The following is a 24,122-nucleotide window of genomic DNA, read 5'->3' as shown; positions in this document are numbered from 1 at the left end:
GTCTATAAGATAAACTCCAACTGTCTTGGTTTGGCTTTCAGCTCTCTGGCCATAACTTTTCCTTTTGGCTTCGTCCTTTACCTCCTCCCAAAACAATCCACACATGGCTATGGCCAACCTAGGCAAGCACTGCTCATTCCCATTTCTTCACTGTTCACACCACCCCCCTTCTCCTCATATTCTCTAACCACCAAGAAACCACCTTCAAATTCCAGCTCCTATTCAACACCAACTGACAAATACAGGCTGACATGGTCATTCCCCTGCATTTCTATTTTATTTATAGTCCATGCCATTCATACAATTAAGTATCAACCTACACTAAGTGACGTGTCTGGTGTTAATGTACATAGTTGTCTTTCTAACTGGACTATTAGCTGGTTCAGGAGAGGACTATAAATTATTCACCCATGTTTACTCCTCTGCTCTGAAACAGCACTAGCCTCAAAGGACACACTTATTAAACACGGAATGATGTGCTCAATCATTACATAAAGTGCATGACCTAAGCCAGTCATGGATTAACAAAATGTCTTCACAGTATGACACTGACAATGGAAATTCCAGTTTATTTTGAAGCACTAACTGCCAGGAGAGGGAGCACACATATTAACATACAGTTGAACATGGAATTGCTGAAGTGACAGATCATCCCTGCGATGGGAGGTGGTAGAGGTGACTGCCTGGCACAACTGCTCATTTGACACCTCTCCCTCTCTCAAATGACCCTGATCCAGCCTATCAGAGATTCTGAAGGTCAGCATTCACTGATTCCTAATGCACGTGCAAAAAGAAAGTAATATTAACTATTCACACCTTTTCTTCCTTCACAAAAGATCTGGGATGGTTGAGAAATATCTACAGGTGGAGAAATCCAAAGAAAAGAGAAGGTAAAGAGTAGTATGGGTCACAAAGATAGAGTAGAAAAAGAAAATGGGCTGATATAAGTATTGTCTGGAAACTCTTGGCATGTAAAACAGGAACCCTTCATTTGTTCAATCATCATTTATCATGAAAACACTTCCAAAAAGAGGACAATCCATTACAGGAGGACCACCTCTGTTTCAATTTGTACCTAATGAGCACCCACTGGCCACCGCACAGCAGACGCATGGCCCATGCCTCTCGTCCACTCACCCCCAAAATGGAGAAGTGGACTTGCGCAATCTAATCTGTGAAATAAATTTTTGGCACAAGACCCAGAGTGAGAATGCTAATACAACTCCAACTTCACCTCACAGATTAACACTGAAACAAAATGGAAAAGGGCCACTGACTAACACACAGGGAATGAAAGAATACTCTCTCTCAAAGCAGTAAAAAGTCACCAGGCTGGTTAATCCATCTATTTGTTGAAACTAAAATTCTGACAAAGACGCATGACTGTGAGCTCTTAAACCAGGCACACTGAAGTTTCAATTGCCCTCTACTGTATTCAGGTAAGCTGGAAAGCAAGGCTAGGTCTAGCCACCTTTCTGTCCTTCACATACACACAGTAATGGGTTTAAAAAATTGAATTTAATAGGTTAACAGAACTAGTATCAGCTTAACAACACAGACGATCCATATTCATATGTACTGGTCTTTGAACTGAATGATAATCATTTGATTATATTCACCCTGTCTGCCTCCTATTTGCCAGGAACTGTCTTAGGCTCTTGAGAAGTGACACATCAGACCCAGCCCCCAGCAGTCAGAGAAGGGTTTAACAAAGGACACAGAGGAGCAGGCTACCTTTCATTTTACAAAGAACCCCACTGGTAGTACTGTGGGACACTGAATGGGAGAGATTTAAGACAGAATCTGAGAGAGCAGACAGGAATCTGCAGCAAAAGGCCAGGCAAAAACTTGATGAGAGCCTACAACAAACAAGTGGCAGAAAAAAAATATTAGATCAAACATTACAGTACAGATTGCAATCTTCACAATCCTCGTCCCATCAAAGCAACTTGGATGTAAGGTTTGACCTAATACAAGGATTCTGAACATGTTACATTTCTGTGTGTGTGTGTGTGTGTGTGTGTGTGTGTGTGTGTGAGCGAGTTTGAGTTGAGAGAGAAAGACTGGCCCTGAGCTAACATCTGCTGCCAATCTTCCTCTTTCTGCTTGAGGAGAAGCAAACTTTTCCAGCGTTGCTTGACGAGTGGCACTAGGTCTGCGCCTGGGATCCCAACCTGCGAACTTCGGGCCACCGAAGAGGAGCGCCCAAACCCAACCACTACCCCACCGGGCTGCCCCCTCCCCCTAGTTACACTTCTTAGGTTTTCTTAAGATAACTACAAACTGGACTTGCATTCTGGCAGCACACACTGACAGATAAGTCTGTCCTTCCACTGCGATATCCCCAGCTTTTATGCACAGAACAGTGACCCCTCAACTCGTGGGTACTTGAGGGATGAAAGAAATGAGGATTTGGGTGTGAGGGGGCAGAGAAGCAAGAATGGCCACAGGCAAACTGTGAAGAGACCACTCACCACGTCAAGGAATGAGTCCCCCTGCCAAAGGCCTGCTTCAGAACCTTAGGGAGGGGATAGAGGAGCTGTGTGGATTCCATTTCTTTCAAGAATCTAGTAAACTAGACTAGCTTTCGGAAGAGAAGACAGGTGCAACCCACCCAGCTAAGTGATGCTTGCAGCCAAACGGAAATGCACTTTCCTCCCCTTTATTCCCAGGCAATGTGGAAACCCGGAAACCACTGATGATCCCGTCCCGAGGAGGTACTTCATAACAACTGGAAGGAAAGGCACCCGCCGTCTCCTGCAGAAGCAGCCACGTTTCCGCCCAGCGCTCCGTCCCCGGCCCCAAAGCACCACTGGAGAGCGCGTCGCCACCGCGGCCAGCACCCAAGATGCGCCCAGCTCCCAAACTTCCTCCTGCCGCCCGGCCCGGCGTGCGGGGAAACGCAGAGCGGCTCTCCCTCCCACACCATGGCGCGCGGGGCTGGCCGCCCGGACCCCGTGGGCCCCGCGGGGCGGCGGCAGGAGCCACAAGGTCAACGCCCGTTGCACAAGCCGAGCGCGGACCGTCCCAGCGCGCGTCTCGTGACTCCCGGGCACAGCCGCCCTAGCCCTCCAGGCGAGCCCTTGAAACCGCCAGGGAGAGCGTGAGGGCTGGGGCCCCGGGCCGTGCGGCGCCGAGGGCTGCGTCGGGGCAGTTACTGGGCTGGGAAGGCCACCTCCGTCGCAGGAGACCCTGCCGCGGTTGAAGTGTGCGCGCGCCCACGACCACGCTGGGGGCCAGCTCGGTTGGGCGCGCAGGGCCGGTGCTCCCCGCGGAGACACACCTGAGCAAGGGGGCGGGACGCCCCAAACGCAGCCCGGGCCCCGCTCTGCCCGTTCAGGCGGGCTCGGCCCTCTCTCAAAATCGCGGACATGCCAGAGAGAGGGATCTTACCTCCGGGAGACCTTGGCCCTCTGGCCCTTTGGGCAACCCCATGATCCAGTCGGACTGACGAGCGGCTGCGGCAGCGAAGACTGCGGAGCACCCGCAGGAAGCCGTCCCCAGCCGCGGAGCTGCTACCGGGGTGGAGTGCAAAGCAGCAACTTCCTCCGCTACCGCCGCCGCCGGCCCCGGCAGGGAGCGCCACGGCCCGGCGGAGCATGCGCGCTGGGGCGGGAGCGCGGCGCGACTGCGCCTGCGCGAGGACAGCCCCGGGCAAAGCTGGGACTGGCAGGGACGCCAGACCTCCTCTCCGGTGATGGTCCGAGGGCCGACGTTTGCTGGAGCTTCGCGCCTGGGCCCTGCATTTTTCTCCGAGGTGCTTTGTAAAAGGGACTATTCCTTCATCTCGGGGAAATTTTGCATCATGGCTCCCCTTTCTGCTTTTCACGGGCATCGTCTGCCCTCTCCATGAGACGAACTTCCGAAGCCCCCTCGCTCTCGGCTCGGAGTCCGAACACGAATGAGTTTGGGGATTTCGGAGACCCTGTCCCGCTTCTAGCTGAATTGGGGTGTCCCCTGACTAGAGCACACTTGGGCAAACTTCTCCATACACGGACCAGGAACGCAGCCCCCGAGAAAGAATTCTTCACGGCCGCTGCCCCCAGCTTTCGAGACTGCGCCTCTTGTTCCCCAGAAAACCTCGTTTGGGATAATGTCTCGCCATTCCCACCTCACCATCCCCAGTTCTGAATCTTCCTTAGGCGAAGGTCATCTCCGAGAATGCGACTTCGGTGTTGACGTCATTTTAGCTGCCGCATCACTTCCACGGTGCACCTCTTGTCTGTCCCAGAGGATGGCAGCGATTTAAGAGTTGTCTCCCTGGCCACAAGCCCCTGGCTCCCACCCCATGATGGCTTCTCCAGCTTTGTTTTTTTCTTTAATAGATGAAGAAAGAGGTGACGTGAAAACTTGCTCTAGGAAGAGATCCTTCCCCTATACGTGTGGGGAGGTGGGGGGAAGGGAGTATTGTGAAGTTATGAGCTCCTTGAGATCAAAGAGGCCGTGTGTGTGTGTGTGTGTGTGTGTGTGTTTCCTCTCTGCATCCCTAGCATCTTAAAAAGTAGATGCTCAGTAATTGTATGTCCTTGAAGAAATTCTTTTTATACTCCCTCTAGAGTTTATCCTGACAGAACAGAGAGATCTCTGGAACGAGTGATGGAAGGGCCCTAAGAACAGACATTTCCTTCTTAAGTTGAGTTAGCAAATATTACTAACCAAACTGTGTGCCCCCCCAAACCCCCCCATAATTTGAGAAATTGGAATAAGCAAATTAAGATGTTGGGATGAGAACTGTTATCTGAGTTATGTAACATCTTGCTCTTACCCATCGTAAAGCCAATGAAGCTCAGTTTCTAACATGCCCACTCTCATAACTTCCCAAATGTGCTATTTTTGTAATTATAAAATTGTCCTTCCCTGAGGTAGTATAGGCTGAGGGGGAATGAAAGGTGATAATGTTGTGACCACTCTCGGGTGATTAGACAGGTACTGATGCCTAGGGACAGGTAACAAAATCTGATGTAGCAGGCAAGCTTACATAGCTGTATGTAAAGCAGCCCAGGGAATAGAGCCTGGATAATAGGACTCAGGTAGGCCACATGCACGTCCCTTGTTGTAAATGCTTTTGCAATATTTTAAATAAATATGAGCAGCTAATTTTCCCAGTAAGAAACTGTCCTGTAGGGTGACAATAGCAGAGTTGAGTTGGCAGCATGCTTTGCTTTGCTTTGCTTTGCTTTTAAAGATCCAAGTGAAACAGCTGTGGCAGCAGTCAAGAAAGCTTGAGCAGCCCATGTTTGAGAGAGGAACCCCTGCACAGCCTTAGAGAAGACCTTGAAGAGACGATGTCAGAGAAGGAGGTTTGTGAGGACCCAGGTAAATGCATCTCTCTCCCTCTCTCCTGGCTCAGGGTACTCATACACATTTTGTCTCCCTAGTGGAATATTTGGGGATTAGGGATCATTCTGTCCCTCCTGTGCACATCTAATACAGAAATGTGTGATGTTCTAAGTGCAAGATTCTCAGGAACCTCACAAAGACTTTCCTTTCCTGGGTAAAAGGGTGCCATAGTAAAGAGCTTCCTTTTAGGGTCACCTTTATTTTGGGTGAAGTTTTGAATAAAGCTTCGATTGTTCTGGCCTCATGTTTCTCCCAGCCCTTCCATTCTGAGCTCTTGCTATGACCAGGAAGGGGAATCATGAAGTTTGGAAGCACGAAGGGACCTTAGAAGGCATCTAGTGCAAATATGGGTGTTTAGAAAAGTAAAGTGACACAGTTTAGGTTATTGCATGTTATTGGCAGTGCTGGAACCAGAGCCCCACATTTCTGATTCACAAGTCCTTTTATTCATCCACCATTCATCCAACAAATATTACTGTGTTCCTTCTAAGTCAGTGACTCTCAAACTTAGCTGTGTGTTGGAATCACGTGAGGAGTTTTAAAAGCTACCAATGCCTGGGCTCCACCCCTAGCAATTCTGATGTAATTGGTCTAGGGAAAGACATGAATATAAGATTTTTCCCCTGGAATAAATTGTTTTACATGCAACATAGACTTCGTGATTATTATGTTTCTTTATAAATCACAGTGGCACACAAAATTTAAGATCCATAAACAAAGTAAGAGTCTGTAAGTTAAATGATTTATTCCTGAAAATTCTTAATTGTATGCTGATCTGTTCTCAATCAGTACAATTTCACAACACATCATCCTATACTGAGCATGTCACATTTCCATGGTAAAAAATGGAGGCTCAGGTGATGCAAGGAAACCCAAACGCCCTCAGCTTCTGGACACAACACTGCACACACACACATACGGACACACACAATCTTAGATGAGTTCTTCTAGTGCATTTTTCCAAATAAATGATAGTTTTATTAAAGAATTCCAACACTTTCCACCATTTTTACAATCATACTCTATTGGCTATCTTAGAAAGGGTTTGACAAGGATCCAGTTAAACAGCAGTGAATAACCATGCTTGAGAACCTCTGCTGCATTCTGTATCTCCTGTGGAAAAGGACATCTAACATTTTCTTGGAAAAGTGATTTAACAGTGAAACATTTCTTATATTGAGGAGCAAGTGGATTTTTAAAACATCACCAGTGATTCCAATGAGCAGCCAATTTGAGAACCCCTGTTCTGTGTGCCAGAGAGTAGTTCCTGATGCTGCGGTATTGCAGTCAGCAAACCAGACAAGATGACTACTGACGGAAATTAAACATGTCGACTAGTAAGATAATGTTGGCTAGAGATAAGTGTTCTTCAGGAAAAAAAAACCCAGTGTAATGTGTTGAGGAATAGCTGGAGTCAGAGGTTCTTTGAGATGAAGGGATCAGGATAGGACTCTCAGGCCCCATTTGAGGTGAGACCTGAATCTCAGGAAGGTCCCATGGAAGATCTTAGGGAAGAGCTTTCGAGGCAGAAGGAGCCTCTAAGTTGTTCTAGACAACTTCCCTTTCCCCCTCCAGACCCACTGTCACCCCTTTCACCTTGCTTGTTGCTCTACAAGGCTGGCCAGTAAGGGCTTCACTGACAGATCCTGGAGTGTGGGTTCCTAGGGTGGGGGCATCTGGGGTCTGGGTCCTGGGGTGGGGGCATCTGGGCTGGAGGCCTTGAGGTGGAGTGACCTGGGGTGTGGGTGCTGGCGTCAGGAGACCTGGGATGTGGGTCCTGGGGTGGGGGGACCTGGGATGTGGGTCCTGGGGTGGGGGAACCTGAGGTGTGGGTCCTGGGGTGGGGCTCCTAAGGTGGGGGTATCTAGGAGGTGGGTCCTGGGGTGGGAGAATCTGAGTGTGGGGCCTGGAGAGTGTCAATAGTAATTTGGCAAAATGTATCAAGAACTTTAAAAATATCTTTGGATATGATACTTCCCATTTTAGGACTTAAGTACAAAGATCTTCATCACAATGTTACTTGTGAGAGAAAAACCTGGAAACCATGTAAATACCCCATAAAAGGGAATGGTTAAATACAATATCCTCAGGGGATATGTTCCAAGACCCCCCAGTGGATGACTGAAACCACAGATAGTACCAAGTCTTATATAGACTATTTTTTCCCCATACATACGTACCTATGATAAAGTTTAATTTATAAATTAGGCACAGTAAGAGATTAACAACAATAACTAACAAACAAATAGAATAATTATAACAATATATTGTTAATAAAAGGTACCGTAGAGCTTAGCAACCTCAGAATACAATTTTTTTCTTAAGTAGAGAACTTTCCCTTTTTCAGTTAAAGGAAGCAGTTTACGGCTTCTCTTTGGCTTATCCAAATTGTCAGCATCATTACTCTTGCACTTTGAGGCCGTTATTAAATAAAATAAGGGTGACTTAAACACCAGCACTGTGATACCACGACAGAAGGTCTGAGAACCCAGACAGCTACTAAGGAACTAACAGGCGGGTAGCGTATACAGTGTGGATCCAATGGACAAGAGGGTGATTCATGTCTGTCCCCGGCAGGACAGAGTGTGATAACTGGAGATTTCATAACACTGCTCAGAACGGTGCACAATTTGAAACTTATGAATTGTTCATTTCTGGAATTTTCCACTTAATATTTTTGGAGCTCATTGACTGCACGTAACTGAAACCGCAGAAAGGGAAACCGCTTTACGGCAACATCATGTTGCCAGTACAAACGTTCACTGCAGCAGGCCATGAAAGGAAAGGCTGAGAGATGAGGCTATGTAATATTAGCAATGTCTGCCTGTCAAAAGATCATTAAAATATTTAAAAAGCAAACTGGAAAAATATTCATTATGTGTGACAAGAGTTCTTACAAATGAAGAAGAAAATTTAATAGAAAGATGAGCAAAAGGCTTGAATGGAGAACTCCTAAAAGAAATTGTCACTAAATCTATGGAAAAAATATTCTCAGCTTCACACTAAAAAGTTAAAATGGGGGCCGGCCCCGTGGCTGAGTGGTTAAGTTCGCGCGCTCCACTGCAGGCGGCCCAGCGTTTCGTTGGTTCGAATCCTAGGTGCGGACATGGCACTGCTCATCAAACCACGCTGAGGCAGCGTCCCACATGCCACAACTAGAAGGACCCACAACGAGAATGCGAAGAATGTACAACTATGTACCGGGGGGCTTTGGGGGAAAAAAGGAAATAATAAAATCTTTAAAAAGTTAAAATGACGTACGTTTGCATGGAAGAAATAATTAATGTGTTAAGGAGATTAAACTAATGTCATAGCACTCCCTAGTCATTGAGTAAGTTTTTGCAAGGGTTCTAGAGGGCAATTTGACAAAGTTAATTTTTCACCTAATATCCATCGAGTGCCTACTGTGTGCCAGGCGCCGAGAAGTGTTCTCAGTGGGGGTGAGAGGAGTGATTCAGCACCCCAGGGGTATTTGGAGTTTTCACCGTAACTGGGAGGTATTGCCAACATCCAGCACTCTGCTGTTGCAGATGTCAAGTGTCCTGCATTGACTTTGGGAATGTGGGAAGGTATGGGACTGTGTCAGTTCTGGGTGGAGGTGTTAAGAACCGTTCTGTATTTCCCTCACTCTGTTATGCTCCTTTCATCCATCATGAGAACATTCCCAGGCAGCCACTGCTCCCTCTGCCTGGGCCCCTGAATGAGAAACAGACGTGAGAGAAGGGAGCAGACTGAAGACCTGAATCCAGCTGAACCCAGCAGAGCCAGAGCAGTAAGTGGGAGAGCAATGTTTGCTGTGAGCACTGAGGCGGGAGGTTGTTTGCTGAGCATCGTCCTCAGGGCATAACCCGACTAATACATCGCACAAGGAAATTGTCCATCCAAATGCCTTATGCACCCGCAACCCTCTGCCCGAAAAGCAGCGGATGCAGAAAATGAGCAAAATGGAGCTGTGGATGAACGTGCACAGTCAACACGTAATCACATGGAAATTATCTGATTGCATGTTGAAATAAGGGCCATTATGGCAAGTTGAAACGTAGGATGCAAAAGAGGAACAGGAGGAGTGATTCTGAGTGGGAGGTCAGGGAGAATTTCTCCAAGGACACGCCATTTCAGACCCGGGGTTGAGTAAGAGTGAGACACAGTAGGGAAAAGCCTTTGGGGCTGAGGGACCTGCAGGGCAGAGCAGGCAGGAGCTCGGTGTGCTTGAGGGACAGGAGCACAGAGAGCACCAGGGGTGGGCGAGGCGGAGGGGCCCAGGCGGGACCTTGGGAGGAGAGGGTCGGATTTCACCTAAGCATGATGAAAGCTTTAAAAATATATACATTTTGTAAACGTATTGGTCTTATCACTACAGTGATTCAGCCCGTGGTCTATAGAAAGGGACTTTGAGTTTCACATGTCCCCAGTGGCAAGACTGCTTGTGTAAGACTCCTACCCCTGTTCATGTTGTGGGGATTGGTAACAGCAACAACTGAAATCCGACCCTTACACTCTCTGGAAATGGAAGGAAAGGAAACAGTTGACTCAGGAAATTCCCTTCTAACTAAACTGCATTTATAAAACATTATCCTAGGAATTACAGTTCCATCAAGCTTCCATGTGAAACTAAATGAGAGAAAATCCAAAATTCCTTTTGAAAAGAGACTTAAAAATGCTATTTTTCTACATCAATGGGAGAGATTTCTTAAATAGCAATAAAGACACATTATACTTTCATTATCTCAAAATCAAATTAGATGGAAATGATATACTCATGAGATTCGTACATACATTGTAGGTTTATAAAATATCTGACTCTGGCTGGCCCGTGGCCGAGTGGTTAAGTTCGCGCGCTCCGCTGCAGGCGGCCCAGTGTTTCGTCGGTTCGAATCCTGGGCGCGGACATGGCACTGCTCGTCAGACCACGCTGAGGCAGCGTCCACATGCCACAACTAGAGGAACCCACAACGAAGAATACACAACTATGTACCGGGGGGCTTTGGGGAAAAAGGAAAAGATAAAATCTTTAAAAAAAAAAAATCTAAGACTCTTCATGTTTCTTGGCAAAGTTAAAAACTTACTACAGTGTTTCTACATTATTTTGTTGGACTTGTTACCAACAACAAAAATTCTCTAGTTACCTACAAATAGAGTAACATGGAAGTCATTAATTTATAAGATCAGTATTTAAATAATCTAAAATCATAAAACATTATCCTAAAAATTGCAATTTTAACAAGTTATATTTGAACCATTGTATCATCACTTAATAGCAATAAAAGTAAGAGAGAAAGAAAGCAGAATTACGTTAGTAAAGAGAAAAAAATTTCTGTAGCAGTTCTGATCTTCAGAAGTGGAGTCATTACAAGGTAGGATCAACTTGGAAAGTGACTCACTTGTGTTTTCAGGTTGTGTGGACAGAGCACTGAATCCAGTGCTTAGCATAGTGACATTTCTTGTTGCCAGCAGAGGATGCGATGGGCCTGTGAAGACCGTCAGTGGAGAGGTCTCCTGTGGAGACTTTCCAGAATGGGGAGAAGGACAGAAGGTTCTCGTCTCAAGAACCCCACATGTGGACAAGGAGATGTGCATGAAATGCCTCATGGGAAGGATTGTTTGAGATAGAAAAATACTGAGTACAACCTAAATATTCATCAAAAGGAGAATAGATGTATAATTTGTGATATCTTCATCCAGGGGATTAATATACAGTGGTGAAAATGAAGTAGAGTTACATGTTTGAGTATAGATAAATATGAAAAGTATAAAGTTAATTTTTTAATAAAAGCAACATTCATAATGATTTTGCTAAGTTTACAAGCATTCAAAATAATATTATTCAATGCTTATGGATACCTAAATGTGTAGTAAAAGCATGAAAGCATGTGTGGGAATTATGCTCATGATTGTGATTTCCTCTGCCAGGGGAGGAGAAGGGGGGACAAAGGAGGACCAGAGAGCATCAACTTTATCTGTAATACTTCATTTTTGGAGAAAGATGATCTAAGGCAAATATGATATAATGGCAATATTTGATAAAGGTGGGTGATAAATATGTGGATAATTATATTACCCTTATTTTCCGAATAGTTTAATTATTTTATAATAAAAATATGTTAAAAATGAAATAAAAAGAACCACTAAAATGAATTAGAAGCAAGCAAGAGGGGACGGAAGATGTAGACTCCTTTTGGAGAAGCTTGACTATGAATTGAAGGCAAGAAATAAGAAGATGGTTAGGGTTAGCATGATTGATGGAGAGTTTGTTTCTTTGGCTTTTTTTCCTTAAGATGGCAAAGACTTAAGTATGTTTTATTAAATTACAGGGCAAAAGCCAGTTGAGGAACAAAATAAAAGCCAAAAACACAGATTTGAACCTTAGAGGCTTAGCTCTTACTAATTTCCCTCAAAAAAAAGAAATGTATGTTTTTTTCCTCATAGATAGTCAGCTCCTCAAGGAAAGACAAGAGCTGTGTATGTTCTGTTTATCTACATGCCAGAGCCTGCCTGGAACAAGTGCACCATGAATGATTGGGTGGATAGATGGGTGGGTGGATGGATGGATGGATGGATGGATGGAGAAGGATGGATGGGTGAATGGATGAAAAGTGTTAAGTGTGGTAGTATTACCATAATGTGTGCATTAGAGTGGCCACCAGGTGGCAGATGTGACAGTCAATGATCATCCTTTCAGAGAAAGGAGTTCAGATGGTAGCTACAAGATAATGGACCACATTTATCATTTTTTTCTTAAGTAAGCTTATGTAAGTAGAATACACTTAATATTTAAGTGGAGATTTGGGACTATCTTGTCATTTATTGATTTCTCATTCTGAGTATCAGTCGGTCAACTTAGTCTTTCCTGGAGAAGGAGCTCGGTGCAAAAAAGTGCAGTTGCATTGACTTGTCATTAAAAAAGGGACTGAACACACATGTACATCTTCTCTGTCTCCTGAAATCCAAACAAAATGATAGCAAAACTGTGATTCTACAAGGACAAAGGGAATGGAAGAGGAAATAAAAATGCTTTTATAACCAGTTTATTGAATGGGTTATGCTTGATGAGGTGCAAGCTGGAAACAAGCTGATTTTCTTCCAGTCCGTCTTCTTTAAAGTTGCTCTGTTAGGTTTTGTTTCCCCCACACCTGGACGATATCTTGTGCAGATTCTAAAGCTCTTCTTTGTACTTTTGTAGATTAGAATACTCCCCTTTTCAGATATTAAAAAGTCCAGTCTAATCTATTCTTCAATCTTTTATCCAATTCACACTTTCTTCCCCTCTTCCTGTCTTGGATCTGACCTTGAATTCTGAAAAATGGAAGTAGGGGGTTTATGGTCTCTTCCTTTATCTATCCCTCACCCTACTTCTTCCCCCATTCACTAATTGACGCTTCTGCCCCACACCCATTAGAAGAGAAGAGGAAAATCGTATTTGGTTGCGCTGTTGTACATGGCATTGCTGCTTCTGTGTGGCGTGTTCTCCAAAGCTGACCCTTTCTGGTGGGGGTCCTTTTGCAGAATTTTTTGTCTATTGTCTCGTGGGACTTTTGACCTTGCAGTGTCCTCCTCACACTTCACTGGGTGAAGCACCATGCAGCTCACATCTCATAATGTTCCCTTAATTCTCCTTTCACATACTCCTGATGCAAGCTCATTCTGCTGGTGCAGAACTTGTGTGGGGTCCTTTGAAGTTCACTCTTAACTTTGCTGATTTCCTATTTAGTTCTTGGGAAAACTAGTGAATCTCTGTCCAGTCTAACTATGGAAATTTAGACCATTCCCACTGTGGTCTCTTCTCTGTTCTACACAGGCAACGTCAGGTGATTAGAAGGCCCTAATCTTTCTGCCTCTCACTCACCTGACCCCCTAAGTCTGGAGAACATGGGTCTAGTTCTCCCAAGAACACTCTTTCCCCCAAACTTTGCTCAGGTTGTAGCATAGAGCAGGCCCACAGGCTTCTGCAGCTCAGCAGAAGCTGACCGGGGGTTGAGATGTTAGTCTTTATCCATGGCAGATAATCCCAGGGTCTTGAGTGTGTGTCATGAAGCCTCCCCTTGCTTGGACCAAGAAACATCCATTTTGAATGTTCACACTCCCATATGTAACCCTTCAAAAAAATCCCGACTCGCTCTGAAAAGTCTCTAGTCTGCTCTTATTTATTTACTTATTTATTTATCTTCATATATGGGCTAGAGATGTGGGGTGGGCTAAGGGCACAGGATTTGTTTTACTATTTAAGAATAGTGAGTCCTATATAAATATTCTATCATCTTCCTTTAGAATATAGAGGTACATTACATTGTTGGCTTTGAGCCTTAGCCAAAACTTCAAATTTATTTTTAAAAACTTCATTTAACTGCTTTGTATACTATAATTACATAATTATAATTATAGATAGTTACTAATGATAATTAGTAATTAGAATATTAAAAAGGAGCACTTGGAAGGGCCAGCCTGATGGCGTAGTGGTTGAATTCGCGTACTCAGCTTTGGTGGCCTGGGGTTTGCAGGTTCAGATCCCTGACGTGGAACTGCACACCACTCATCAAGCCATGTTGTGGTGGCATCCCACATACAAAACAGAGGAAGATTGGTACAGATGTTAGCTCAGTGACAATCTTCCTCAAGCAGAAAGAGGAAGATTGGCACAGATGTTAGCTCAGGGCTGATCTTCCTCAATGAAAAGAATGGAGCTCTTGGAAATTAAAAAAAAATGATAGCTGAAATTAACAAGTCAGTAGAAGAGTTGGAAGATAGGGCCAAGAAAATGTCTAGGAGGTCAGACATCCTAATAGAAGACAATAGGGGAGGGGATTTTCAAAGAAATAATAAAGCAGTGTCTGGACTATAAATACCCTCCAAATGCCATGCATAATGAATGGAAAAATGATCCACACCAAAGCACTTTATAATGACATTTCAGAACACTAGAGATAAAGAGAAGATGCTAAGATTTTATACAGAGAAAAAACTAGGTCACATAATGAAGAAATGAGAATCAGGATAGCATGATTTCTCAAGAGTAACACTGGAAGCTAGAACACAATGGAGCAATGCCTTCAACATTCTAAAGAAAAATTATTTTAACCTAGAATTTTATACTCTGGTAAGATATAAGATATAAGAGGATAGAATAAAAATATATTTAAATATGCAAAATGTACTTGCTAGTTGTTTACACAATGTCCATTCTTCCTTGCTCCCTTTCTAGCAGAACCTCTTGGGTGTAAAAATATGCTGAGTTAAATTCTGCATTTCCTAGCCTCCCACGTGGTTGAGTAGACATGGGACCCACTTCTGAGAAATACAATGTAAGTGGATGTTTTCTAGGAAAACGCCTTCAAAGGGGGTAAATCACAGCATACACATTGTTTACCTTTTTCCATTCTTGTCTTCCTTCCTGGAAAAGTGGTATGAAGCTGGAGTTACAGCAGCATTTTTTTCCCATTTCTTTACAAGGTCGTGTAGACCTGTACACATTATTCTGAATCCTATGACTTCCCACTTTCTAGTTCTGTTGACTAACCTTGAAATCTTCCCCTGCCTGAAGACAGTAAGTTCCCCCTTTGATCAAAGCTGCCGACTTAGTGTATCGTATTGGTGTCTGTATTCCCAGTGCTCCGGGGAGTAGGTTCTCAATTACAGGTTTTTGAATGAACAAATGAGCCAGAGTGATGAAACATTCTCCTCCTCCACTCCCACCCTGCTTCCAGTCTTTAACACTTAACTCATACTTTATTTTCCTCACCATCTCTTGCTCACAACCTCCACAACTTCGACACCCACAAGATCCTACCAACCTCTGACCTCAATGTGCCTTAACTTCTAAGTGGATGAACTAAATGATTCCCAAGTTCTTTGCCTTCTTGCATCCTTATTTTCCTCTCCCACAATTTTTTATTGCCTGTCTCCAGGACAATTACAATACCTTTCAGTACTCCTTCATCCCATGGCATTGCCACCAGACTGATTATCTGAACAACATAGCCCCCTGATTTAAAAACTCACTGATTAAAAATAATCTGTGGACTTTGTTTCCCCTTCATGTCCCAACATGTCTTCCTCTCCTAACCTCTCACAGCCACCCTAGATTTTCCACCTCTTCTCAAACCCTCCTGGAATTTTCCTAGGTCATTGAAATTGTTTATACTGCTCTCTCTGCCTGGGATTGCTCTTGCATTCCTTCAGGCCTACAGCCCTTTATCTCAGCCAATTGAAAATGTACCCATTGTCCTAGGACCAGTTCCAATGCCACTTTCTCTCGTGAAGCATTCTCCAATGATTCAAACAGAATTAATCCCTGGAGCCCCTATGACTGCAAAAACACTTTGCTATTATGCCTATTCTAGCATTAATTAGGACAGTTGATACTATCCATGGTTACCTGCCCGTGTACATTCATTGAGGATGCTCCATTTCTGTGATACTCACAGACCTAGCACACAGTGCCTAGCATGTAGTACATGCTCAAAATTGTTAGACGAACTGAATTGAGATTCAAGGAGCTACCCATGACTGTGATTTAAGTCTAGTGACTTGTGGAAATAGGCAAGGGCAATGCGTATCTGCTCCCTTAGGAACACTGCCTCATAATTATTTTTAAAGTTTTCTATTTTATCAAAGAGCCTTAGAAACTGCTCCTTTTCAAAGCTCCACCAAAGTATTATTTTCCTAATTAATTATTGCAGAGGGATAACTATTGCATAAATCAATTCTCAGCTTGCTTTGATCATGATCACTAATGAAATAGATTGGAGACCTGGAGCCCCAAAGAGAATGTTTTCAGATGAATAATATATTTTATTTGTCAGCAGTCCTCAGACTCAATTTATGGTGAAATTAAGTGAAAGTGGATTGCAAATAATTGTCAGCTCATTGTCAGTCTGCATTTCCAAGGCCCTGAATAGATAGAACGACGAAAGGTAATTTCGTTTTTCTTCGTAATTGCTTCTGGATAATACCGGAGCCTTTGAAAGAGGCTGTGAGGCTGTGCATTTCGAAAACTGCAAAGAAAATGCAAAGCTTGTGTTGAATACTAAAAATTCTCAATATGCCAGATGTAGCAGAATTAACATTTCAAGGGTTTTTTGCAGTCTGTTCCACTAAAATTGTCTACAACAGATAACATGATTTTGGACTTGAGATATGAAAAGCTCTATTTCACATGTCAACAGTGACAGTTAGGATGGGGATCTGAGTTCAGTTAGCTTTAAGATAATTCCTAAAAGGGGTTAAAAAGCAATAAATTTCCTTTAAAGTGATATACGGAGTTAGTGGCCATTTTATAGGTACTTAAAATTACCAGAGAAGAGAATAATCTAAAGCCAATGAAGATGAATGAGGTTCTAAAGAACAAATGCGGAAAATGAGCAGATAATAGCGAAGGAAGAAATAAAACTGGGTGAAAGACAAAAATAAAATAACAACCTCAGCTTTGTGTCGTTTATTTACATTTATTCTAAAAATGAATTAAGGAGGAAGTTATTGCTTATTGTAACGCCGTAAATCACTAACGAGTAAAAAGTACCTCAGCACTGTGCTGTCAGACTTTGGATCATGGTTCCCCACACTGTGTTTCATTGAATAACACCTTGGCTTGCTCATATTGTTCACCTCACAAAAGGGCTCCACGGTTCAAATAGGTTTGGAAATGTTGCACAATGAATCATAATGCACATTAACATAAACATCTCCAGAAGTCCCGGAATAGAAAAGCTGTGTAACTTTGATCAAGTATTTCATAAGGGTATTTGACTGTAGATACTAGTTGATGCCTCATGGAGCACTGGTGTGCCCATGGAAGCCTGTCTGAGCAATGGTGCGCTAGATGACAGTGCTGACTGGTTATGCAAAAGGGTCTTGGTCTGGACATTTAGATGCCGTCCATCCCCAGGAGTTGTATCTGAGAGAGGTGTATATATCCTTTGTGCATGTCAGAGACTACTCAGTGGCACTGCGGTCTTGTGCAGAATGGGAAGAAAAGTGAGGAGAGAAGTTATGGTCTATATTAAATGAGTGGGTCCTCTAATTGCCAATTGAAAAATAAAGTATTGCCTCCAAGAGACCCTTGGTTGCCAATTGAGCCAGTAGCAAAAGTAGCTGAATTGAACATCCACTCTTTCCTGAGCAGTTTATGATGTGTCTCCTCCTTGAAAGCCCCTCCATAGGTCTCAGAGCTAAGTGAAGTGTCCTCACAGAGGGAACAAGTGGCTGCCCACTCCAGTCCAAGCGCACTTCCTCATGCTGGTCTCACTCCACTCTCTCTTGTGGCTCCTTGTGCCCCAGCTTTTCTGGCATTCTTTCAGATCTTCCAGAGGTGAAGCTGTTCTCGCTTCAGTGCTTCCTGCAGGCTCATCTCTGAGTGAACCCTCTTTGCCACTTCTTCTGACTGTCCTGGACTCTCCAGATCAGATCAGGCCCTCTTGTGGAACATTGTCCTTTTTCTTGGTAGCACTTATTGCAAATCATTAATTATATGTGGAAATATTTGTTAATATTGTATTGGGGTATACTATGCCCCAATAAAAGTGCCTAAACTTGAAGAATGGTTATACGTGTATAAATCAAGGAACTACCACCCAGATCAAGCTATAGAACATTTCCAACATCCCAGAAGGCCGTACCTTCCTCCTCCATAAATGATTCCCTTTTCTAACTTTTATCACCATAGGCTAGTTTTTGTGTTCTTGAATGTGTTACAGATGCTCACCATTGTGACTGTGAGATGGACCCAGATTGTTGTGTGTAGTAGTATTTTGTTTTTATTGCTGTAGTATTCCACTGTGTGAATGTACTACAATTTATTTATTCTGAATATTTTTGACTCATCCCCTCTATGCTTTAAACTTCATGAAGCTGCAGAGAACATGCCTGTGTTGTTGACTGGAAGCTCCTTGGGCCTCATGCAGTGCCCGGCAAAGAGAAGAAACCCAGACTTTTTGTTGAAAAATCGAGTGGTTTTTTTTGTGTTGTTGGTGTTAGTGTTAATCCTTTTTATGAGCTAACACAATCCTCTCATTTTATGGGGGAAGAATCAAGTCCTGAAACATAAAGAAGTGAGGCTAATTGTTAAAACAAATCCTCAAATCCAACCATATACAATTATGCAGCTGCACTCCGGGAAATGCCACAGATTGCCAGCAAACCACCAGAAACTGGGAAGAGGCAGGGAAGGATTCCCCTACAGGTTTCAAAGGGACCATGGCCCTGCTGACACCTTGATCCTGGACTTCTAGCCTCCAGAGCTGTGAGACAATGAAGTTCTCTTGTACCAAGTGCTCTCATAGAGGCTTTCAAACAATCTCCCTGCTGTCAGCCTTGAGCCTTCCTCCTGCTCTCAAGCTGCCTGGTGCCTCAGTCCTGAGGCTCTCAGGGTTCTCGGTGGTAAATCATTTCCCCCACCATGAACCCCAGTGGGCTCTGAGGTGTCTCTCTTCCCTTTTGCGAAGCCAGACACCAGTCCTCCCTCTGTTTCCCATTTCCAAAAATTTGTTGACATTTTTCAGTTGCACTTGCCGATTTTCATCCACTGTGGTCTCTCTTGTTCTCATTGTCCTTGCAGGTTCAACTTTTTTTATTATTATTATTTTCTTCCCATTTTAGTTGTGTCTCAAGAGGAAGTAGGGATCAATATGTGTGCTCAACCTGCCATTTTGAACACAGGTTTTCCCATTCACTCTTTAACCTCCAGCCCCCTGGCCTTGTTTCCCACCATCCAAAGACCTGGTATGAGTCCCCACTGACCTCCTAATTGCTAGGTCAGCACACTCTTCTCACTCCTCATCTTGCTTAAATGTTCTGTATTACCCAGCCTTGCCCACACCTGTTTCCTGCTGCTGCCTGGTGAACATTCTCTCCTGTCCTGGGTCTCCTGAGAACTCCCTGATTGCTCCCTCTGTCTCCTTTGCTGGCTTCTCATCCTTTGATTTTCTCCTTAAATAAAATTCCTTAGAGCTTTATCTTTGGACTTCTTTTTGCTGTGCTTTCACCAGGGTTTCAATTACATGTTTATAGGATGATTCTCAAATCTCTATCTCCATATGTGTTAGGTCAGGACTCCTTGTTGCAAGAAACAGAAAACTGATTCAAATTTGCTTAAGAATAAAAGTGGAATTTATTAGTTCATTTGTGTAACTGAGGACTCAACCAAGATGCTCAAAAGCTGTACTCATCCGGGATTTGTTTCTCTCTGCATCGCTCAGCTCTGCTTTCCTCCACGTTGACCTCATTCTCAGACAGTCCCTGTGGACATGGTGACAAGTTGGCCACTGGACGCTCCATGATTTCATGGTCCTCAATGTTTCAAGATCCCAGAGGAGGAGGGTGTCTTTTTCCCCACAGCTGAGGCGAGGTTCTTATGGGACACGTGGCTTTGCCAGTCCTGCCTATGTGTCTTTCTCTGGGCCTTGGTGGAGGGGGAGGGAGTCCACCTCACCTGAACCACAGAGACTGAACAGGATTGCTACAGCATAGGGAAGGAGAAGAGGGTCGCCAAAGGAAGGGTGGGCTGGGGAAGGAATGGAGAGAGGGATGAGATATTGCATTCATTTTGACAATTTGATTGAGGAAGTCTGGATGGACACCGGGTCTGTCATCCTGGCTCTTAAGCTTCTTGTCCTTTGTCTGTAAAATGAGGAGGCTGGACGTCCAAGGCCCTCTAGCTACCATAATCTTTATTTGAATTCTATAACTAACGAACATATAAAGTGGAACCTTTTGAAGGTGCCTCTAGGCCCAGTCTGAGGGGCGCTGGAGCAAAGTGGTTAAGAGCACACCCTCTGGATTCAGATTGCCTCGTTTCTGGTATGTCCATCATGTTGCAGACTGCTTCCTGGGTGTGTGACCTGTGTAGTCTTGAGGGATCCGACACGCAGAGAGCTTCACATTCGATTTAATGCTCTGTTGTCACTGTCTTGAAATTCTTGATCGTTTTAACTTTGAACTTATGTTTTGTAAGTGAAGTCCAACAAGACCTCGGAGAAAGCATGTGAATAAAGAGGATGAACGTGGTATGGGTGTCCGCTCACTGTTCTTTGCGGCGCATGCCCTTACAGAGTTCACAGGACGCTGTGATACGTGGGAGTTCAGCGACACTCAAAGTGTGTACAAGGTAAGTGCATTATGTCTATGACTGACTTTCTGTTTGGTCCAAAACTTGCTTTGAATGCAAAAAGAAGGAAGTGGCATTTTAAGAAACACTAATGACCGGGACCCCTACCACATTCTTTCTTAAATTATTTCTCTGTATTAGCCAACCATTTATGCTGCAAATGATGACATAGAAGGAAAAAAATTATAATTCCATTTCCTTTCAAGTCCTTCCTTACTCATCCTTAAGCCAAGAAAACAGAGAGAGTATTGGCAGAATGTGCACGTATCAAGTGAAATAAAAACAGTTGAGTTAATTTTGTGGAGCATGTCCACTGCTTTAGTAAGAGCAAAATATATATACATTTATAAGCTACAAAATAACAGATTGTGTAGTTTCAGTTACTCTGCGTATGAGTAAAATGCTCTTATATTTTTGCATTTAAAGCTAACATTGCACGATATAAAAATGAATGGTAAAATTCATATTAATAACTTAAAATTAAATTTTTTCTTTCCTGAGAATGAGATTAAATAGCAAATAAAAAATCATAACAAGTTGAAAGAGAGACAGAGAAGAAAAGAAAAAGCTTTATATTTTAGTACTTTTAACAGCACTTTTTTCCCCTACTTTTGGAACTAGAGACCCCCACATTTTCATTCTGCACTGGACCTTGCAAATTATGTAGCTGACCCTGCATCTGCAAATTACTTTATTTCTTGGCGCCTCAGTTACCTTATACGTAATAGCAATGTCTCCATCATTGTGTTATTGAAGAATGAACAGTGCTTGGCACTCAGCAGTCACTCAAAAATGTGAGCTTTTATTATAAGAGTGAGTTAGTAAAAAGTAAATCTGAAGGTCATTTGGTGATCAATCTTAAATTTCCCTTAATTATGAATCTCTGTAAACCAAGTTAGTTAGCTAATTCCCTCTCCTCTACTTTACCTATGTGGGCGTAGTTTGCATATTTCCCTGTAATTTGTTCATGGGCTCAACTTAATTTACCACTTAGATGATGCCATTGAAATTAGCCAGCAGAATACGTTACGTAGTCCATAGCAGGACAAATAGAGTCAAGAAAAACATTGCAGGAGGAAAATATTGTAGATCAAACTTTTTCAATTCCAAATAAGGGCAGAGAGGTAAGGATTAAGCTATTGTTTACGTGAAAAAACAGAAAAGGACATTTTCCACTTCCCAACAACAGATGGCGATGTCGCCAAGCAAATGGAGGGCATCGTTCCTTGTTAGAGAAATTCTGTGATCAAGGGTGAGGAAGAAAAGCTATAAACAACATATGGAAAACAATGAATATTTTAATTAGGTGTTAATAACGGAATATTGAGTCCTTGTCTTCCACCTAACTCACAACAGTGTTATGACAGCTAATTAATAAGTGATTGTAAGGAAATGATTAATTATTTACAGTAATCATTAGAATAGCTTACATGCTTGTAATCATAAAGTGGTTTTCAAAAGTAGATGGATACAAAGCGAGTTATTGTTCTGCTGTTGCAGGAATATTGTGGTGCCTCTTTTGGGATGATTTCTATTATCATTCCACACTGTCTGGATTTATTAAACAGGTACCATTATGCATTTGTTCCATCAAGTTTCATTCCAGCCATGGAATATAAAATCACATATGTGTATTTTTTTTAAAGGATCCCCTGTCATACTTATTTGAAATTATGTACATGAGGGGAAACATGCAAGCTTCCTCATGTGGGGGAACTCTTTGGAAAGACATCAACCATAGAACAAACCAAAACAAAACCCTGAACCAGAAGAATAAAGCCTCCCCCTAGAGTCTCTGTTTCTACTGTCTGATTCTCATATAGAAAAACAAAACTCAAAAGCAAGTGCCCAAGCCCAAACTTCTCCTCCTCCTCCTTCTCATTTCATATTGCAAATCTCTTTGAACTGCCTCATGTCTTCAGGATATAGTGAAATCACCTGCTCTGGAAAGGAGCCACAGAAGATAATTTCAAGACTTCTTCCTCCCCTTCTTTGCTAGTAGCAGAGCTAATGCCGTTTGCTTATTAGATGATTCACCATGGATACTGATACAGTCAAGCCAAGTCTCCTCGAGTGAGGGCACTTGGAGAATTGAGGCAATTATCTCTGTAATTTAAATAAACAAAGTCCCTCTCGTTTTTGTTTCGGTTACCTGAATTTTTTAGGTGAATGTCTAATTTTAGTATTGAATTGTTAGAGGTGGTTCTTGCCTCAACTCTCATTAAATTTGCTAGCAGAGCTCTGGACCCCTTTGCCGTGAAGCTCTTTAACAATGTGTCCCCAAGGCAAATGTATTCCTGTGCTTTCTGTTTTGTCACCCCAACCGTTCCCACCTGGCATTTGAGTAAACAATGAGAATAACTCAAGTCTAGGATGAAACATTTCTGAAGGGTAGACAACATTCAGATCTGGAAATGATCAGATCTTTTCAATCAGACAAAGACATTCATAATACCATGTCCTTCACAATATGGCTCCCAACACGTCCTGCATGAACCACATGTTTCTCCACTGGCCCCAGTCCAAGCCACAATCTGTAGTGGCCCTTCCAATTGGGATTTTATGACTGGTCTTGGCTGCCTGTCCTAGTCCCCTCTTTGTTTCTCAGCCCATGTCCCAACTTTGTTAGTGTGAATTCCTCCATCTTATTACCCCAACTTAATGCTGATAAGCATGCTAGGAGCTTTGTAAGTGTACAGCATGACTGTTATTTCCAAGTAACAAGGCGTCATATTATTCTTGTTTAATATCCATATTCAATGTGTTAATTGTTTAGCACCTTTTGTCTTTAAACCGCTGTTGTAAGTCTTCATAGAGAACCCTGGGGATAGTAATTGCTATGGTGTGAGCCCCAAATGACTATGGTATTGTTTCTTTTTGTACTGTGCATTTTTGAAGACTGACTCTCAACTTTTGGCTTTTGTCACTGCCCGCCGTATGTTTTGCTCTGTGACTCAGCATTGAGGGCTCCTACGGCTACATCATCTCTAATTTCTTCCCACCACTCACCGGCAGGAGATAGCTATATGACATGTTGTAGGTCAAGGATGTGTCTGATTGGACCATATTTTGTGGGCAGAAGGGCTATATGATAGAAATGTACATGGGCAGCTGACGGATCTGGGTCTGAATCTCATTCTTGCCCTTCAGTGATATATCCCTTATGAATATATCTTACCTTCCCTGAACTTCAATTTTTGGTTCTGTGAAACAGGGATAACACAGATCTTGCAGAGTAGTGATTGGAATAACTTATTTAGAGTGTCTGGCATGAGGTAAGTGTTTAATAACGGTAGCCATTATTAGAACTGCTCTTTATGCAACAGCAGCGCAGATATTTTTATTCTATTACTATTATGCTTCATTCTCCTTTCTCCACCTTAACAGGACTTTATCCATCAGTACTTGTTTTCTGAAAACAGAACGTGAGCCCAACACTGTGGGGAACAAAAATGACATGTGGTGCTGTGACTCTGCCTTTAATAAACTGTTCTCTTGTTCAGAAAAGGCATGAAACAGAGTAATAATAATAATAATGTCAAAAAGAATAATACCTAATATAGATTGAGAATTTTACTGTGTCATGCTTTGTGCTAAATGCTTTACAAATTGGATCTCATTTCATCATCACAATAATCCATTAAACAAACACTATTATTGTCAGCCCTGTTTTATGGAAAAGGAAAGT

The 24,122-nt window shown here is 43.0% G+C and overlaps 1 protein-coding gene and 2 long non-coding RNA genes across 9 annotated transcripts in view; 2 read left to right on the top strand and 1 right to left on the bottom strand.

Moving 5' to 3' along the window:
- CCDC93 (coiled-coil domain containing 93) overlaps positions 1 to 3,621 on the bottom strand; it is a 103,443-nt gene extending 99,822 nt beyond the window's left edge. For 3 of the 4 annotated variants that reach the window (XR_011528681.1, XR_011528682.1, XM_070581175.1), the window contains exon 1: positions 3,394 to 3,531. The gene's annotated coding sequence lies outside the window, so the exon portion shown is untranslated. Of the gene's footprint in view, positions 1 to 3,393 lie in introns of all 4 variants that reach the window. The other variant, XM_070581174.1, reaches the window with a different exon arrangement.
- Positions 3,622 to 3,640: 19 nt separating this feature from the next.
- On the top strand, positions 3,641 to 8,593 carry LOC139076761 (uncharacterized). Of its 2 annotated transcripts, none has more exons than XR_011528684.1 (3): positions 3,641 to 4,337; positions 5,186 to 5,316; positions 7,688 to 8,593. It is a non-coding gene; the product is annotated as an uncharacterized lncRNA (long non-coding RNA). The 2 variants fall into 2 exon arrangements; XR_011528685.1 differs by having other exon boundaries at positions 3,751 to 4,337; positions 8,439 to 8,593.
- Positions 8,594 to 8,992: 399 nt separating this feature from the next.
- On the top strand, positions 8,993 to 23,994 carry LOC139076764 (uncharacterized). Of its 3 annotated transcripts, none has more exons than XR_011528689.1 (6): positions 8,993 to 9,112; positions 11,251 to 11,366; positions 14,540 to 14,636; positions 16,137 to 16,247; positions 20,282 to 20,434; positions 23,822 to 23,994. It is a non-coding gene; the product is annotated as an uncharacterized lncRNA (long non-coding RNA). The 3 variants fall into 3 exon arrangements; XR_011528691.1 differs by having other exon boundaries at positions 14,537 to 14,636; positions 16,140 to 16,247; XR_011528690.1 differs by lacking the exon at positions 16,137 to 16,247.
- Positions 23,995 to 24,122: the final 128 nt, after the last annotated feature.

This window comes from Equus przewalskii, chromosome 17, assembly GCF_037783145.1.
Source record: "Equus przewalskii isolate Varuska chromosome 17, EquPr2, whole genome shotgun sequence".
Lineage (NCBI taxonomy): Eukaryota > Metazoa > Chordata > Mammalia > Perissodactyla > Equidae > Equus > Equus przewalskii.
The sequence above is the reverse complement of the archived record's forward strand: the minus strand, read 5'-3'. Positions and strand labels throughout refer to the sequence as shown.